The sequence below is a fragment of the Eptatretus burgeri genome, chromosome 10 (genome assembly GCF_056783735.1).
Source record: "Eptatretus burgeri isolate ZD-2024b chromosome 10, Ebu_testis_v1, whole genome shotgun sequence".
Lineage (NCBI taxonomy): Eukaryota > Metazoa > Chordata > Myxini > Myxiniformes > Myxinidae > Eptatretus > Eptatretus burgeri.
This window is the reverse complement of record NC_140970.1, coordinates 85,305,973-85,320,746: the sequence shown is the minus strand read 5'-3', so window position 1 is coordinate 85,320,746 and position 14,774 is coordinate 85,305,973.

Sequence of the window (14,774 nt, the reverse complement as noted above, 5' to 3'; positions counted from 1 at the left end):
TCGAAGGAGCTCGCGTGTCGAGGCGAGAGACAAAAGACCTGCACATCGATTCACCTCACGACTCGAAGGAGAAAAGAAAAGGGGATGAAAGGAGTGCTGTGTGTGAGGAACGGCCGGGTTCTCGAGGCATGCTCGGAGTCGCTTCGAGGCGAGCGAACGAAGGAGGCACCGTGTTGGGTCTGCCGGGAGAGACACTGAACCGACCTGCATGTCGGTGATTAGACCGAGCGAGGAACTGAGGGGACGAAGCGGGAGTCGGGCTTCGAGGCGGGAAGGCCGGAGAGGATACGCCGGAGCGTCTGACGGTCCTTGCTCACCTCAAGGCTCGACACGTTGTGATCCGCCTGCGGAACTCGGACCTCGACTGGGACCTTGTATGGAGAACAGGCCAGGCCGGGATTCGTGTGCTGAACCCTGGAGAGAGATCGGCGATCTCGCATCGTCGACGTGGTGCGGAGCCAGAGCACGCTGAGGAGAACCGCACACGTGGTGACTTGGGCGGGAGCTGGAGTGCTACGCCGCCATTTCTTGCTGTGCGGCACGTTCGAGCGGGAGTTCAAACCCGTGGAACCCGCTGGTTTTTATGAGCGACCTTCGTGCTTTTGGGACACGGTCCTCTCGTCCACGAGCCATCACCAAGTACTCTGTCTTGTCCTGCATGCACGTGTTGTATAAGGCATATTTCGTAGTAATCCCCTCGAAAACTTTTAGCCGTGGTTCCTTAGTTACGAACGGGTTGATTGTTAAGAAAACCACTGTCATGTTATTGCTTGTGTTGTGATCCCTGATGTCCCCAATAAATCTGGTTAATTCTGATGAAGTTGCCGCTATGGATTAATGCGTGTCGTGTCGAGGAACGATCCGTTCGATTGGCAAACGAGACCAAAATGGTTACAGACTGGTAGACTCTGCTCGGTCACTGACAAAGCCAGTCTGTAACTAGGGGTTCTATCTCCCCAACTGGTAAGGTACAGGATTACGTTGGTATCACGATTAAAGACGCGTGACCCAAGGCCTGTGCCGAGCTGGCCGGCGTTATAGACTCCCGGAGACGGTGGTGGCGAGGGTGGCACCAGGGACTGGGTCAGATTCCCGCCACCCCGGATCCGCAACAATATCATACCCCCATTGTTCTATTCTCATACAAATGATACGCCCTTCTTGATAAAAATTTATTTTAATTGGAACTATGATTTCTGTATGACCAGGAGATAAAATCAACACTTCTGTATCTTTGGAATACACGGCCGTTTTATTTAAGGATATATATTGTGATAAATCACTTAATATCACCAAGTCATTCGCGTCAGTCGGGCTTGGACAATTTTTTAATTTATAAGCATTTTTCACATTAATATATTTTGTTATACTATATTTCTGTCGTTCAGCCTGTGCCTTTGTGTAATAATTTTGATAAATCAATATCCAGTTCTTGGGATACACCAAAGATAGAACCATCTTTACCAACATGTCATTTATATTAGATTAAAAATAGTCATTAAAAATTTTATTTTTGTTGAGTTGAAATAACACATAGAGACATAATTGACCACAACACTCGGAATTTAATTCTTGGACTTGAAATGTTTGATAAACACCATTCTGTAAGAATTTTATGACTTCAACAGGTGGTGGAAGACCAAAACTATCAAAATAATATTTGTATTGACTATTAAAAATACAAACCCAATGAGAACCATTCCCATTATCTTCTAAGTTCATAATCATATTCTTTGTATGTTGAGGCACGTTTGTTAATTCATCTCTCATACAAATAACCACATTATGAATTTTTAATTTCTTACAATATTTGACAAGTTGTAAATTTGATATTGTATTCTTTAAACCACTCATCAATGCTCATTTATTTATTAGAAAGATATAATCCATTACCCCTTTTAGTTAATTTTACACCTGCTTGTGCGATAGAAGAAAGCATATCTCCAACTAATAATCTTGCTTTATCAGGTCGACTTTCAAGTTTTTCAGCAAAATCTACAATTACACCACTTCCACTAATTTGTTTCTCCAACTCTTTGTTATGTCTTTCCAATTATTTTTGAGCCCGGAGTTGAGCCTTCCTTTCGTTGGCAGTTTTCACCGCTGTTGAAATACCACCCGTCAATGCTCCAACCACACTTAAACCAGCAAATAAAGGAATTAGAAATGGGAGAAATCCTCCACTCGTCTCTCCTATTGAATATTTTTTCAACATTAGTTTTGTCATTTTAATTTTAAGTGAGCCAGTATCGTTCAAGATTTTAACCTGTTCTCTTGTGAGCAAAACATCAATTCTTCCTGCTCCTTTTCTCGGAATTGTATTAACGTTAATCGTACAAGGCTTTTGATTTTGAACACAAGATGATTGTTTATGAAGATTGATTTGATTAACATATTCTGCAGTTGGTTCTTTACCACTCATCTATTGAACAAAAAATTAACTGAGACTAATCATAACAACATTATCTGTATTAATCTGTAATTCTGTTTCTTCCAAAAGCAAACAATATGTATAAACTTCTTCACTCTCTCCTCTTTCAATGTGAAGGGAAGTATCCACTCGATTCGACTTTATAGTTTCCTTTTGAGCACTCAGATCAAATGCATAGATTGCATACAAACATTTAAATGCTGTCATATCCAAAATAGGTTCTTTATTTCTAAAACTTTCAGACTCCTTTTGGTAAGAATTGTTTGATCCAGCATAATCATTTTTTCCCCCATTAATTTCGAATCTATCTCGTGGATAAAATGTTCCATGGAGAGAAACACGAAGTTGTTTCACCTTAGCATTATCACTCAATGCATTATTCTTATCTGTAGCAGTATCACCATGTGGTTTAAAAAAAAATGATCCACAGATATCGTGGCTTTCCTTCCAGAACACCCAAATTCCATGTGTAAGAGGTTTGGTTTAGTTTAACGTGTTGACATATTCTTTTGAGGTATGATACACTGAGTGGCTTCTTTGAGTTAAGTCTTCTATTCAACATCTCTTCTGTTTTAAGATTAGAAGGATATTCACTAATATACCAACTCATTTCATCAATTACCAATTTATTCTTATCAGCAAAAGTAATGTCTTGTCAGGTCAGGTTCGATCTGTGACCTGCTACAGGTATCATGTAAACCTGTACTAACCTGTTCCATGGTCGGGTTGTCGGCGACTAAACCGTCTGCCCCACCAGGTTTTCTGGTGAGGAGGGTGTTTGGATATGGACACCCAGCAGGATTAAAAACAAAACCTGTCAAAGGGCGGAGGAGCTCCTTGTGAGCCAACGGCCATCCATATCTAGTGCCCAACTGTGTCTGCGGACGTCCTCCTGCAGTTGGGTTACTTCTTATTAGGAGGTAAGTGGCAGGATTTGCACTCCGGCCACCGTAAAACACTTCATTCCGCAAAACGCAAAAACGCAAAAAAATCTGAGGTGTCGTCCACCAGACAGTGGTCTCCTTGGGTTAACCTGAGGCAGTCCCTTCGGGTGGGTGCCTGGAATGTCCTATCCCTAAGAGAGGATGATCACCTGTCTCTGTTATCATCTGAGCTCAAGCGTTTGGACATCGGGATTGCAGCTCTCTCTGAGGTTCGGAGACCGGATTGCAGCGAGATAATGGTGGGTGGTTTCACCTACTATTGGTCTGGTCGCTCTGATGGTTACCATACCCAATGAGTTGCTGTAGCTGTGTCCAATAAGCTGACCACAATGATAATTGAGGTAACACCGGTCAACGAGCGTATTATGAGATTAAGGATTCGTCACTCCTTAGGTGTCATTTCCCTGGTCTCTGTTTATGCTCCGACTGAGGCGAGTGATCTCACCGTGAAGGATGCATTCTACGCCACACTAGAGTCTGTGGTTGATCAGTGCCCCAGACGAGATACACTTCTAGTCTTGGGGGATTTCAATGCATCGACTGGAATTGATAGGGACGGTTATGAGGTGTGTGTTGGTCCCCATGGGTCAGGAACTATGAACCAGAATGGCACTAAGTTCCTTGACTTTGCAAGAAGTCATGGACTTAGGGTGGCTGGTTCATGGTTTCAGCGCCCACAAGCTCATCGCTGGACTTGGTATTCCAACGCTGGCGGTGTGGCAAAGGAGATTGACCATGTCCTCATTGACGGTCGTTGGAGGATGATCCAGAACTGCAGGGTCTACCGGAGTGCTCAGTTCCTCAATACTGACCACAGGCTTGTTGTAGCAACTCTAAAGCTGCACCTTAAATCCTGGAGAATGGTACCATCCCAGCTGAGGCTGGATGTTGCCAAGCTCAGGGATGAGAGAGTAGCTGAGGAGTTTACGATCAGGCTGAGTGGACACTTGGGAGGGTCTGGGTGCTTTGGGGGGTCCTGAAGAGTTGTAGAGCGCCTTCAAGACCACCATCCTTGATGTTGCCGGTGGATGCCTTGGAGCTCACCGCAGGGCAAAGAAGAATTTTGTCTCTCAAGGGACACTGGATACCATTGACCAGAGTAGCAGGGCCAGGCTGAATGGCAGAGCTGAGCTGTTCAGGGAGCTGAGGCGTAAAACTGTACGTGCACTGAGGGTGGACAAGGAGGCCTATGTGCGAGGAATCTGTGAGGGGGTAGAGCATCACCTGTGGACAGGTGATTCTCGTCCCGCTTACAGGGGAATTCACGCATTACGTTCATCCAAGCCCATCCCTCGGAGCACTACAGTTCGAGCAGAGAGTGGTAGGCTCTTGACAGAGGAGTCTGAAGTGAAGGCCCGCTGGGCCGGTTACTTTGAGCGGTTGTACCAGGCTGAACTCCCAACTGTCGAGTTGGACGTCAAGGGTGTTACAATCCCTGTTGCTGACCCTCGAATCAACTGTGGTCCACCTACGCTTGTGGAAACATGGGCTGCGGTGAACCAGTTGAAACGGGGCAAAGCTCCAGGGATCTGTGGCATCCATGCCGAACTTCTCAAGGCTGGTGGAAATGCTGCACTCGTGTCGTTGCATGCAGTTTTGTGCTCTTCCTGGAACACAGGCATCATCCCAACTGACTCGAAGAGGGGCCTTGTTGTCCCTCTCTGGAAAGGGAAGGGTGATCGCCAAGACTGCAACAACTACCGAGGGGTGACGCTGCTCTCAGTGCCGGGCAAGGTCTTTGCTCGGATAATTCTCGATAGGGTTCACCACCATCTGCTTGAGCACCAGCGTCCAGAGCAGTCAGGCTTTACACCAAAAAGGTCAACGATTGACCGTATCCTTGCACTTCGTGTCCTCACCGAACGCAGACGAGAGTTTCGGCAGGGGATGCTTGCAGCCTATGTTGATCTCTGTAAAGCGTTCGATTCAGTGAATCGGGATGTCCTCTGGAGGATTCTTGGTCTTCGTGGGGTGCCACCAAAACTGATCGATCTGATGTCTGAACTCTACTCTGGTACTGAGAGTGCTGTGAAGTGTGGTGGTACCATCTCTGACTTATTTCCAGTTGTTACTGGAGTTCGTCAGGGATGTGTACTTGCCCCCACACTTTTCAGCACTTGTATGGACTGGATTCTAGGGAGGATGTCGGAGAGATCAAGTTGCGGTGCGTCATTTGGGAATGTCAAGATCTCGGACCTTGACTTTGCAGATGATGCAGTCATCTTTGCGGAGACTTTAGACATCCTCTTGGGGGCCCTCGAGGTGCTGAATGAGGAGTCGGAGCCGTTGGGATTACGGGTTTCTTGGGTCAAAACTAAGATCCAGGCTTTCGGTCACATCTTGGATGCTGCTGTCCTGTCTGTGTATGTTTGTGGTGAGGATGTTGAGGTCGTGGAGAGATTCACTTACCTTGGCAGTGATATTCATGTCTCTGCTGGCTGCGAGTCAGAGGTCAATAGACGTCTGGGTCGGGCCTGGGGAGTCATGGATTCACTGGATCATGGGGTGTGGCGCTGCCGGTACCTGTGCGGGAGGACGAAAGTCCGAGTCTTCAGGTCCTTGGTACTTCCAGTCTTGCTCTATGGGTGCGACACTTGGACTCTGACCAAGGATCTGAGACGGAGACTTAATTCCTTTGGTACCAGGTCTCTTCGGAGAATCCTTGGCTATCGCTGGTCAGATTTTGTGTCCAACGAGCGGTTGCTGAGAGAGACTCGGATGAGATTTGTTACCTGCATAGTCCGTGAGCGTCAGTTGTGGCTGTATGGACATGTGGCTCATTTTCCTGACTCTGATCCTGCTCACCAGATTCTCTCAGCGAGGGAGTCTCATGAGTGGAGGAGGCCAGTGGGTCGACCACGTGCCTCATGGTTGCAACAGGTTGACCATCATCTCAAGGAGATGGGGATGGGCCTGGCATCTGCCTGGGGGATGGCCAGACGGAGGCCCCTGGAGTACCGGCGGAAAGTGGACGCAGCGACGTGCTGTTCTGGCACATGCTCCCATACCTGACCTGACCTGAAAAGTAATACCAACACCAAAAAGTAATCCATTTTCATCATTCCTTTGTAGTTGAAATCTAATTTTAAGACCATACAGAACTTTATCATGATCACAAAATCCAAATATACCTTTTAGAGGAACTGCCACAGTAAAACTATTGACTGCTTTTGTATCATCATTATGCATTCCTTTCCTTTGAGTACATCCAGGGTCTGTGTTTGTTCCCGTTGACATATCAGAAATAAAACCTTCGACAGACCCCTTTCCCATTCTATCACTGAATGAATTTTGTGTAAATTTCATCATTTCAGATACAACAGAGACATAATCAACTGCTTCAACTTCTTGTGTTCCAATGTACAAACGAACACCATCAAACATTTTCCAGAAGAAATCATTGACGAGTGTAGCGTTTGTGTTAGTCACAGCCTTTGTGAATGTAAAGTTACACAACAAGAAACTTTCGGCAAGATTCACATAAGTTTGTTGATTTTTTATTTCTAAACTTTTTGTACCATTTGCATTCCAGTCTGTTCCAGTTATTGCATTTACCTTGAAGTAATCTTCTTTTTTAGTATAGTTTGAGATGATAATAGTATCATCCAAATCATAGGTACTCTCAATTGCTTCCATACTTGTATTTATTGAAGAAAAAAGATGTTAAAACTTTTGAAACCCTGACCCAAGTATTTGAATTATTTTCTGTCGTTCTTGGGTGGACAACTGAGTTTTGCCTTTCTTAATTTCTTTAATTGCTTGTAATTTATGAGCTTCCTTTTGGGCTTCTTTTATGCTCTTTACAGCACCTGCTACATTTCCCACAGCAGAAGCAGTTGAACCAATTAGGTCTTTATGTTTACGAATCGCTGAACCGATACACATGAGAGTATCAATTATCCCATCTCCTCTAAATTGATGTCCGACACCCCTTTGTCTCTGAGGTTTATACTATCCTCTACCAAGATACATACCTTCACCCTTGTAGTGTGGGGAAAGGAACATCCCATCCCCTGTAATTATTTTATATTTTCCCAACTCATGTTTCCTCACTCATTTTTGTCAGGTCAGGTTCGATCTGTGACCTGCTACAGGTACCATGTAAACCTGTACTAACCTGTTCCATGGTCGGGTTGTCGGCGACTAAACCGTCTCCCCCACCAGGTTTTCTGGTGAGGAGGGTGTTTGGATATGGACACCCAGCAGGATTAAAAACAAAACCTGTCAAAGGGCGGAGGAGCTCCTTGTGAGCCAACGGCCATCCATATCTAGTGCCCAACTGTGTCTGCGGACGTCCTCCTGCAGTTGGGTTACTTCTTATTAGGAGGTTGGTGGCAGGATTTGCACTCCAGCCACCGTAAAACGCTTCATTCCGCAAAACGCAAAAACGCAAAAAAATCTGAAAACCCACTCCGTGGGAGTACCTCCTGTGCAGCTTCCCTTCGCAGGGCAGCTCACCGGATGATGGGATTGGGGCAAAGCCTTCGGGACCCCCAATCTTTGATAGGAGGGAAACCACGGGGTAACATCCCTGGGTCAGATTGCGGGAGAGTGTGTCGGAGTGGTGCTGAGGTGTCGTCCACCAGATGGCGGTCTCCTTGGGTTAACCTGAGGCGGTCCCTTCGGGTGGGTGCCTGGAATGTCCTATCCCTAAGAGAGGATGATCACCTGTCTCTGTTATCATCTGAGCTCAAGCGTTTGGACATCGGGATTGCAGCTCTCTCTGAGGTTCGGAGACCGGATTGCGGCGAGATAATGGTGGGTGGTTACACCTACTATTGGTCTGGTCGCTCTGATGGTTACCATACCCAAGGAGTTGCTGTAGCTGTGTCCAATAAGCTGACCCCAATGATAATTGAGGTAACACCGGTCAACGAGCGCATTATGAGATTAAGGATTCCTCACTCCTTAGGTGTCATTTCCCTGGTCTCTATTTATGCTCCGACTGAGGCGAGTGATGTTACCGTGAAGGACACATTCTACGCCACACTCGAGTCTGTGGTTGATCAGTGCCCCAGACGAGATACACTTATAGTCTTGGGGGATTTCAATGCATCGACTGGAACTGATAGGGATGGTTATGAGGTATGTGTTGGTCCCCATGGGTCAGGAACTATGAACCAGAATAGCACTAAGTTCCTTGACTTTGCAAGAAGTCATGGACTTAGGGTGGCTGGTTCATGGTTTCAGCGCCCGCAAGCTCATCGCTGGACTTGGTATTCCAACGCTGGCGGTGTGGCAAAGGAGATTGACCCTGTCCTCATTGACGGTCGTTGGAGGATGATCCAGAACTGCAGGGTCTACCGGAGTGCTCAGTTCCTCAATACTGACCACAGGCTTGTTGTAGCAACTCTAAAGCTGCACCTTAAATCCTGGAGAATGGTACCATCCCAGCCTAGGCTGGATGTTGCCAAGCTCAGGGATGAGAGAGTAGCTGAGGAGTTTGCGAACAGGCTGAGTGGACACTTGGGGGTCTGGGTGCTTTGGGGGTCCTGAAGAGTTGTGGAGCACCTTCAAGACCACCGTCCTTGATGTTGCCGGTGGATGCCTTGGAGTTCACCGCAGGGCAAAGAAGAATTTTGTCTCTCAAGGGACACTGGATACCATTGACCAGAGTCGCAGGGCCAGGCTGAATGGCATAGCTGAGCTGTTCAGGGAGCTGAGGCGTAAAACTGTACGTGCACTGAGGGTGGACAAGGAGGCCTATGTGCGAGGAATCTGTGAGGGGGTAGAGCATCACCTGTGGACAGGTGATTCTCGTCCCGCTTACAGGGGAATTCGCGCATTAAGTTCATCCAAGCCCATCCCTCGGAGCACTGCATTTCGAGCAGAGAGTGGTAGGCTCTTGACAGAGGAGTCTGAAGTGAAGGCCCGCTGGGCCGGTTACTTTGAGCGGTTGTACCAGGCTGATCCCCCAGCTGTCGAGTTGGACGTCAAGGGTGTTACAATCCCTGTTGCTGACCCTCGAATCAACTGTGGTCCACCATCGCTTGTGGAAACACGGGCTGCGGTGAACCAGTTGAAACGGGGCAAAGCTCCAGGGATCTGTGGCATCCATGCCGAACTTCTCAAGGCTGGTGGAAATGCTGCACTCGCGTCGTTGCATGCAGTTTTGTGCTCTGCCTGGAACACAGGCATCATCCCAACTGACTGGAAGAGGGGCCTTGTTGTCCCTCTCTGGAAAGGGAAGGGTGATCGCCAAGACTGCAACAACTACCGAGGGGTGACACTGCTCTCAGTGCCGGGCAAGGTCTTTGCTCGGATAATTCTTGATAGGGTTCGCCACCATCTGCTTGAGCACCAGCGTCCAGAGCAGTCAGGCTTTACACCAAAGAGGTCAACGATTGACCGTATCCTTGCACTTCGTGTCCTCACCGAACGCAGACGAGAGTTTCGGCAGGGGCTGCTTGCAGCCTATGTTGATCTCTGTAAAGCGTTCGATTCAGTGAATCGGGATGTCCTCTGGAGGATTCTTGGTCTTCGTGGGGTGCCACCGAAACTGATCGATCTGATGTCTGAACTCTACTCTGGTACTGAGAGTGCTGTGAAGTGTGGTGGTACCGCCTCTGAGTTATTTCCAGTTGTTACTGGAGTTCGTCAGGGATGTGTACTTGCCCCCACACTTTTCAGCACTTGTATGGACTGGATTTTTGGGAGGATGTCGGAGAGATCAAGTTGCGGTGCATCGTTTGGCAATGTCAAGATCTCGGACCTTGATTTTGCAGATGATGCAGTCATCTTTGCGGAGACTTTAGACATCCTCTTGGGGGCCCTCGAGGTGCTGAATGAGGAGTCGGAGCCGTTGGGATTACGGATTTCTTGGGTCAAAACAAAGATCCAGGCTTTCGGTGACATCTTGGATGCTGCTGTCCTGTCTGTGTCTGTTTGTGGTGAGGATGTTGAGGTCGTGGATAGATTCACTTACCTTGGCAGTGATATTCATGTCTCCGCAGGTTGTGAGCCGGAGGTCAATAGACGTCTGGGTCGGGCCTGGGGAGTCATGGATTCACTGGATCATGGGGTGTGGCGCTGCCGGTACCTGTGCGGGAGGACGAAAGTCCGAGTCTTCAGGTCCTTGGTACTTCCAGTCTTGCTCTATGGGTGCGAGACTTGGACTTTGACCAAGGATCTGAGACGGAGACTTAATTCCTTTGGTACCAGGTTTCTTCGGAGAATCCTTGGCTATCGCTGGTCGGATTTTGTGTCCAACGAGCGGTTGCTGAGAGAGACTCGGATGAGATTTGTTACCTGCATAGTCCGTGAGCATCAGCTGCGGCTGTATGGACATGTGGCTCGTTTTCCTGACGCTGATCCTGCTCACCAGATTCTCTCAGCGAGGGAGTCTCATGAGTGGAGGAGGCCAGTGGGCCGACCACGTGCCTCATGGTTGCAGCAGGTTGACCATCATCTCAAGGAGATGGGGATGGGCCTGGCATCTGCCTGGGGGATGGCCAGACGGAGGCCCCTGGAGTACCGGCGGAAAGTGGACGCAGCGACGCGCTGTTCTGGCACATGCTCCCATACCTGACCTGACCTGACCTGTTTCCTCACAATAACCATCGTATTTATTTATTGGAAAACTTCACGTAGGTGAATTCTGATGGATATAACTTCTCCATTAAAAGAAACCATATGATTATCTTGGTCGGTTATCCTAAAATTTACTCTGTGTAAGATTTTTTTCTGACACAGGGAGATAAACCAAATTTTTGGGTTCCATATTGAATTTATAACCAATTGGGGTAGAGTATGCGCTGAATGAAAATATTGTATTTGTTTTTATTCCATCATTATAAGCACCATCAATCAAATCACAGTGAATTAACACCGAATTTATTCCTGAGGATATTTGAATGACATTGTCACTGTAAAACGTCCCATTAGTTTCAATCTTTTTTGAGGAGAAACCCAATAACTCTCTAAATGAATTATCAATTGTGGAATCAACCTTGTAGTTATTTTTAAGTTTAATCGTTGATTTTGAAGTATGTTTTTGAATATCTATAACAATATTTTTTGGTTCATCACCCTGTTCTTTCATTAGACGAACAATTTTGGAAGATATTAGAGAAATCTCATATGCTCCGGGTGAAACTGTTATCGTTTTGTTTCCACTTCCCGGATTATAACTAAACGTCATTTTTCTCAGTTATATTAAATAAGGTATTATAAGTTTCCATGGTCAATAAAGATGCCTCATATTCTTTTGTTGGGTCAAGTTGTCGTGGGTATGGGAATGAAGATGTGTGGTCACTTGTTGTGAAATTAAAACAAAAGATTGTGCTTCTCATCTTATTTAATATGAGATAAAATGTCTTTATATTGATATTTATTCATTATTTTGATGTTCATCAACTGTCTAAAATGGATGATGCTTCATTAAAACAATTATTTCCAGCCTTCTTACGACCTAACAACAATAACAGTCTATGAACAAATTGTGATGGGTCATTTGGAAGAAAACTAACACCTGAACAAAGGATACTTAATGCCTGAATAATGTGTTTCTCCTTCTCATTCTTCCTACTTTTACCAGAAAGACTAACCCTATAATTAAGAGTGTTCAGCAGATCAATATATACTCTATCATCATTATTTTTCATATCCAATGGTTTATCAATATACTTTGATTCATACCTCACAGTTGAACCTTGTCTTCCATCTTTTTTGAGAAGAAACATTAATCTTGGAGTTAGTTTAACAGGTGGTTGAGCAGAACTCAATAACTTTAATTCATCATTAAATATCAATACCTTTTGTTGAACAAGATGAAATATTGCTGGTTGTTCTGTTGGGATGAGTCCTGCTTTGGTTTTTGAATACGCTGAATATTCATTGTTTTGAAGAGCATTCACAATATAATCAGGGGGTGGATTAATCTCTTCCAGTTGTTGAAATAATCCTTCATCATATTCTAATTCTCCGACATGCTCTAATTCTTCCTCCGTCATTTGACTGAAATATTTTATCATTTGAAGTTTTTTAGGAGTATATTCTATTGTGGGAACTGTGGAAACATGTATAATTTTTTCTTGGGAAGTTTTTAAAAGTGGTTTAAAAAATTTCTCTTGTTTTCTTTCAAATGCTTCTTCACCCATTAGTTTCTGTTTGCGTTTCTTCTTTATGTCTTCCTGTTGTTTTTCAACTTTTGAAACCAACTCTTGATGTTCCTTAAATCTTCTTGCTCTTTCTTTCTCATCCATTTATTTATTGGAAAATATCATTTAATATCTCATCTTGTTTCACAACAATATATTTATATTTTTCAGTCGTGTGCTTCATTTAATCCCCAAAGTCATTGTTACTGCATAATGTAGAACAATTGTCTCTCCAAAAATGGTTTATATCTATTGAATTTAACTTGAATAAAATAAAAGTATTAGCATTGTTTCTGATGGAACGACGAGGAAGTTGAAAGTATGATTGACTCAAATAAATACAATTACAAGAAGAATGTCTCCATCTTGTGTAGTCGCTGTCCATTACCGTTTGTTTCTCTCACTAACACAATCATCAAAGATAACGAGGTTCTTTTTTGATTTATACAAATCTTGGGGAGACGGTATATCAGCCGTTTTATCACTAAGAATACAAGTTATCGGTTTTGATTTCTTTTTATATCTCTGTGTATCACAAAATAGTTGTATTAGATTTTCAATGTTATAATCATTTAGGTTTTTTTGAAGTTTAAATAAACCGATTATATCTTCTTTATGAAGACCAACATTAAAACCTTGTGAGAGTAGTTGATACAATGGTTGAATACTCGACTTTGTGAAAATTATTAAATTATCATAATCTAAAAAGTTGGGAGTCAGGGGCATCTACAAAAGTAAGCAGGTTTTTCCACATCCGCTTGAACCAACGATGAGGCATCTTAATGAATTTGGGAGATTTTTATGGTTGTTAAATTTTATCTTATTTTCCCAAATGGGTAAAAAATCCTTCATTTTATATATTTGGAAAACAGGTTATTTAATTTTTATTGGCTTTTTTAGAAACTCTATATTTTATCCTAAGTTCAGGTTTAATTTCAAGATAATCCATTATTTTATTTATGCAATATCCTGTGTTGATATTTCCCTGAAAATGACAATCATGAATAATATATAACAACAATCCTTTGATCATTTCTCTTATACATTCAGTTTCTTCCCTTGTAAGGAAAGGTGTGTTATCACCCTCATACTTTACATTCCTTTCTCTCATCAATCTTGTAAAGTAATTCATTTTTGGTGTAAATCTAAAATAATTATTTTCTTTTTATATATTTTATTACCATTAATTAGAAGATAATCACAGAATAAACATTGTTTATAGGCTTTTGACTCTGTGTTTAATCCCACTCTATCGGATGCAGGACAATTCTCAAATTTGTCATATGGAGAATCAGGGAATTCAAGAGGCTCAAAATCTAGTGAATTATTCATATTTATAAAGTAAATCTTTACTTCAACTGAAATTCATCTTCGGTACTTTCACAATCATCTATAAAACTACTTTCATAACTATGGTTTGAACACAAACTCTCAGTATCATAACTGTCGTTTGACCACAAACTCTCGGTATCATAATCACTCCCATAATCTTCAAAATCTTCAGTTGAATATTGACTCATATTTAATTAGCAGAAACAACATTACCATCGATATCCTTTTTTTCATTACCAGATTCAACAACACCATTTTTTTTTTATTAAAGGTAATTTTAAAATGATCCTTAACTGCAATTGAACGAAATGTCATTTCACCTGATATATTAACATCCTTTATTTCATCAGGATTTACATCTTTCGGGTTGTTGAAAAAAAAAATACAAATATTTCTCTGCATATTACAGATGGTCTTATCTTTTCTTTCGCAAGCTTCATCCATAAGGTTTTTATTTTTTGATACTTTTCTTGTTTCATTGTTTTTTCTAGTCTTGAATATATTGCCAGAAGGAGAGGAGAAACTTTTTTATTTGAGATACTTTAATTGATGTTCTTCCAGGAATACTAAAAGCCCTTCCACTGAAGGAAATTGAAGAATTCATATTATTTACCATAATTGTTTTTATCCAATAGTTGTTATATTTATCTTTGTTCTTTTTTACATCCTTGACATATTTCTCAGTATATTTTATAAATGAAGAGATTGATTGAAACTTGTCTTTTGTGTCTTGAAACATTGTATTTATGAAGTGAAAAAAGTTGGAGGATAAAATGGTTTTAAGCACAGATTCACCTATTAATTAAACGAAATTTTCATCAAGAAAATTTTAGTTTCAGTAAAGTTTTATAATATAAATATGGTGAATACAACATACTGCGATGCTTGTAATCATGAATATAAATATTATAAAAAACACCTTCAAACCAACAAACACACATTCAATCATTTCAGACAAATATCTCCACT